General features: G+C 38.4%; 1 non-coding gene across 1 annotated transcript; it reads right to left on the reverse strand.

The window, feature by feature from the left end:
* Positions 1-5,351: 5,351 nt before the first annotated feature.
* Trnaw-cca lies at positions 5,352-5,423 on the reverse strand. The gene has a single exon. It is a non-coding gene; the product is annotated as a tRNA-Trp (tRNA).
* Positions 5,424-5,732: the final 309 nt, after the last annotated feature.

A 5,732-nucleotide genomic window follows, 5' to 3' on the forward strand; every position in this document is an offset into this window, starting at 1 on the left:
AAAAACATAAAAAAAAAAGAATAATAAAGAAAAAATTATATCCAATCAAAAAAATGACAAAAGATAGTACACATTGTACTATAAAAAAATCGAAAAAAAAAAAAATATATATATATGTTTATAAAAAAATATTTAAAAAAAATACATAAAAGAATTAAGCCACTGCAGGAGAAAAAAAAATCTATGTAAATATTGTCTCATCGCTTTCTCAATTTAATGCCATGTAAAATATTATTGTTCAGATTACAGTGTAATCGTCTAAGTTTAGTCTAATTTTAAGTTTCTCTTTCTCGCGAACAAATCACTACACCGACAACGATACACGCACGCCATTTACTGCTTTCATTTGTTAACTGGCTGGTTAGGGTGAGAAATATCTCACCGGCACAGCTGACAAGTTCGCGCCTACGGCGCGGTCATTCCAATGATTAGATCGTAAAAGAAGACGGCTCTGAACCACAAATAGGAGCTGTAAAGATCTCCGCACTGATATGAACTCTTCGAAGCCACTTAAATCAGACCCAAGTGGACATTTTCCGTCAGACAGCTACCGCTCTGCCACTGAGGAATTAGGTGAACATGAACTAATACAACAAGGACGGCTAGAAAAATGATGAACCTACACACAAAAGGTGCATTGTACGCGAAACTTCTTGACATTCATTGAATGACTCTATTTAAAGTCACGTTTTACGGGTTAAATCATGTTTAATCCTTCACCCTATCACGCACGCACCTATTTCTTAAATTATAAATCAGTGGGGAATGTTAACTGATTTTTCCTAATACTGCAGGTCTTTTGATAAATTTATCTGAAAAATAGGTACCGCATTTCTAATCATCGGGAAGATATGAATACATTGTTCAGGCCTAAACATTATAACATTAGTTTCCCCAAGGTTCTTGAAATTCGTAATCATAACAGAACTGTGGCAAATACTCGAGAATAGTTTTCCTACGTCTATACGGCCTTTAACTGGTTGGATTTTATGTGTTCCGGAATTCAAACACCCAAAAACGCAAGCATAATGAGATAATTTATTTTCTGTAGCAATATCTACCAGTAATTAAAAATTAAAATCGTATAACTACACCCAGTACAGTGACCATTCTGATTCCGTACGTCCCTTTTCTGTGGCAGCACCAAGTAGACGCCAGTTTATACGCCCGCCGGCCTGCGCAGCGATGTCAACTCACACGTCGCTCTGCGCATTCTCGGACGACGTCCCAAGACCTCCATAAGACACAACGTTAGACGCGTCATAGCACCAGCGGCCCCCACCACTACCACTCTCCATATAACTGCATGGGGATGGATTGGGACGTTCTGGCCAGCGCCCCACGGCTACAAATACGAACTTCTCGCGCCATTTCTTTTCGTGTTTTTCCAATACTTTCGATGTATGGGACTGAAAAAACACTTTGATTAATTACATGTTTAATTATAAATTAATGGATATTTATTCTTTTTACTTTTTCAAATATTTGGGAGGGGCGGCGTCCGAGAGTCCTTATGGGCAAGCCGCCACTGCTATCTACTTACTATCAGAAATGACTTGAGCGTGTGGTGCGGAGGACGCACAGTTGCCCTACCAGCGCAATACCCGCCTGTCGCTTGTATGGTGTTTTTGTTGAGAGGTCGGTGAATGAATAAAATCGACCTCGTGCTTGATAATAAGGATCGAAATTAATTTGCTGAATTTGACATATGTGCTTAAAACTCAGTTTTAACGTGAGAAATATAATGCAGGGGAAACTAAAGGCAAAATAACTCTAGCTAGACCTAGAGATAACTATTTTGGGCAAATAAAGAACAAGGAGGAAGAACTTCAGAGAACTCAAGGAGCTACCTTGAGTAGATAAAAATGGAGGGCTGCCGAATATTTAAAATTGCAAAGATTGAGTTTATTTCTCTCTTTTGTCTTCACCTCTATGTTTAATGTTGATTCACTGCCTTGGAGTATGGTCCTTTGAAGAATTTTAAATTCAAATTTTGTCCGACGTTTCCGTATTTATATGTTTTTTTTTGCAATTGATTGGATGGCATATCAAATTTATTGCAAAAAATTCCCAGATAAAGGTGTATAGATATACCTAAACGTCGGCAAAACTTTGCATTTCTAATTCTTCAAGACCTATCCTCCAAGACACTGAATCAGCACAATTGCAAAAATATAAATGAATCACCGTGTTAACAAAAATGTTAACTCATATTACACTAATGATTAAAACCTTATTATCAATTATTAAACATATATTTTTTCATAATTAAGTGTACGAAATGTAAATATCTTGTAAATATCGACACGGGAAGTTATGCTCGCATTACTTAAGTATTTATTTTAATTTTTCACCCTTGATAAAGGGATGTATGCACGGTTAATTTATATTTGTTGTTAAAGAATGTGTGAATGTGGTCACGATTCGGCCCGTGAAGGAATAAGTAATTTTCATTGGCGTCGTTTGTAAGCCGAGAATTTTGTGGTGTGGGCAACTGTGTTTATCTGCACGCTCTGGAGACTTTATCGATCGACTGGCTGTTTACGGGTACAGCATCTGTTCGCCATGCCTTCCCTCCGTTCATTCTGATGAAGGTGGTGCCAATAGCCTCTCCCCAACCTTATGATAGATCTATGCGACGCATCTGCGTAGGATCGTGCGGGTCACATTTTGGGAGTTTGGTAAGGGTTGCAAGTTGCTTGCGCATAGATGGTATGTATCCACTTAGGTTATGCCCGGGTTGAATCACGTCACTCAGTAATTCAACCCAAAGGTTGAGGGTATATTTCCCTCCGGACTAATCCACGGTCAATTTTACATATACATAGTTGGCGACTATGATTCTTCTCAAATATCTTTGCTAGTGGCCCCTTCGTGTAAGTTCGGAATGTTTCGAGCGGCGTCGCGGCAAGAGGTGGGACCTGCGACAATAGGGATTTGGGATGGGAAGAGAGAGGCGGACGTTGCCATGTTTTCTCAAAAGACTTTGTCATTGAATGGAAACGAAAGACTGCTTCAAAAACATTCTCCCCACTCGGCAACATAGCTAGCAAACTCACGAGGCGTGCACTATAGAGGTTGTGAGCGACTGAATTTCCCGGAGACCAGGCTCCGCCTATCGCGTTTTGATTGGTTTTTAGGAAGTCACGTGCTCTCCGCCCTCACCCCCCAAAAAAGATCCCTCTCACAATCAGTCGCAGAGATATTTCAAATGAAATATAGTTCCTCTCTACGACTTCACGTACTCGGAAATTGTTTTAGTTTTTTTTTTCAAAGGCTTCTTCTGCGCCTCTACTGTATTTGGCACGGGATTCATTTTTACTATAAATGAATGTCATATTCTGGATTATGATCCTTTGAAAGTGATTCATGGCAATGTCATCGAATTATTAGTTCAGTTGACCAATATCGATAATTTGGGACCCAGAAACTATTGCATAAAAATGTTCTTTTTATAAAAGAAAGTAGCCCTAAGGTATCCGTGTTGCTACCTAAGGTGTATCTCCTGTGTTATCTCCTGTGTTATTTTCCAATGTCTCACAAAAAATTATCTCGGTTTATTCGCCTCTGCGTTTTGTGCCTGGCCTCTTTTAACGCAAAATGCTATTTTATTGTCTTTTAAATGTTATACTTTCTGTATTTTCGTCGAGATATATCCAAAGAATGGCGCCCAAGTTTCAGCTGTCTTAGTCTTTCTAATTGGTTCTTTTTGTATTTTGCTGCATCCCCTTTACTAGTTTGTTCATCTACATCGACATAATACCCCGCGAACCACCACTAGGGTGTTTGGCAGGTGGTGATCAATCACCAATATGCAGAATTCAAGATGATGCCCTCATGCACACCACACTGTAGTATTTGCCTGCATCGTCTGTTATAACGTTTAGAGATACAACAATTATTAAATGCCGAGAATTTAAGTTGTTAATGCACCAGTGTTTTATCACGGGTAGAACTTAACCTTCGTGATCAAAATATTTTTGTATAAAACTATTTTATCAAATCCATTTGATTAATAATTCCCCATTGTTGGCGTACAAATCAACCTAAACGTATCTACACTTTCTGTCACTTGAAGAAAAAGTTAGAAACGGTAATATTGATTGCAGGTTGTTGGCTCTACTTTTATGGGGTATATTTTCTTTTTAATTTCCCCAAATCTTCCACCATTTTATGGGGCAATAAAATATCTCTTTTCGTCTTCCTTTTTCTAGCTTAAAAACCTAATAAAATTTTGAATGAATTGAATAAATCGGATCTATTGTCGGATAAATAGAAATTATGATATCTCAAAGTTTTTCTTGACAACGTGTTACAATTATTAGTTTACATATTTCGGTAGCATGGCTGATGTGTAAGTAAGCTAAAAAACGAACAAAACTATTGAAACTGTAACTCATATCAAGAGTGATGATGATTCGTTAGTTATAAGTTCTTTCCAACTCAAGGTAGCGCAGAAATAGTAGACTCTCGCTACCATATTTTATCATTCTAGCTTCTTAGCACCAGCTGATATCACTTGTAGCTTTAACAGTTAGCTACAAAAGGACGGAAGTCCAGAGATATGTAAATTACTCCCATTACCTCTCGCCACGATTATCATTCTACCTTTTTAGCGTCAGCTGATGTCAGCTGTAGCGTTTATGGTTAGCTAGGAAAGAACGGAAGCCCAGTAATGTGTAAAATACTAACATTATTGTACTGTGTTGTACCAATACTACCATTACATGGGTTACAATTAAAGTTTCTGTTTTCTATTGGTAACTTTTTTCCAGAAAATTCATTGCATATCTTCTGTCTCCAACGAATTAAATTCTATTCTCTGCAGTTACTTATTCTTATGCGTAATACCCTACGATCAACCTCCAGGGTGTTTGGCAAGGTGTAACCAATTACCAGCATGTAATGGGAACCCCACATCAACACTATATGGTCATAAAAAACATGCAATAACAAAAAAAATAATTGGACATTCAAGGAGGTGGTGTGTGCTCCCATCAAGCTTGTATCGCTCCATGTAACCCTAGACCACGACCCAAATATATTCTCATAGAAAAGTCTTGCCATTGGTTAGTAGTTGTAATGTTAGAACGATGCAACCTGTTCCAATAAGAAACTCTGGTCACATAATGCACAAACTAAAAAGAAGAAGGAAAACAGGAATGCTGAGAAAATACGGTAAGAACATAAAGCAGGAATGGGGAACTAAAAACAAGCAATGAGTCGTCCTAGCTAGAGGCACAATTTATTTTATTTATTCCCATTTTTTACTTTTGATTATAATAACAATATCCCTTTATTGCGGGATTAAAACGAGAAAGCCCCTTCCTACTTATGGCCCCTAAAAAATTTGACCCTGACGTGATTTGAACATGCAACCTTCTGATCTGGAGTCAGACGCGCTACCGTTGCGCCACGGAGTCAGTCTCTGTGACAAGTAATGGTCGATATATTCGTATGTTTAATTGTTGGAATTGTCGCTTACGAATTTTCCATCGTTCTCTGACTGCAAGAATACTCAAATTTAGGTCGCTTTGCTTATGGCCAAGGGCTCAAGGAAAAGAAATAATTTTATTTTCCGTGACGACAAAATTATCGTCCGAGCAGCTGCTGAGCCGCGCGAGTGATATTGACCCCTGAGAGACCCGGCTAAAAATCGATGTCCCGGCCAGCTGAAGGTACTCTTCGGTGAATGACCTTGCGAATATTATCGTCACGCGGTCTCGTAAAGT

This window comes from Ischnura elegans, chromosome 9 (genome assembly GCF_921293095.1).
Source record: "Ischnura elegans chromosome 9, ioIscEleg1.1, whole genome shotgun sequence".
Lineage (NCBI taxonomy): Eukaryota > Metazoa > Arthropoda > Insecta > Odonata > Coenagrionidae > Ischnura > Ischnura elegans.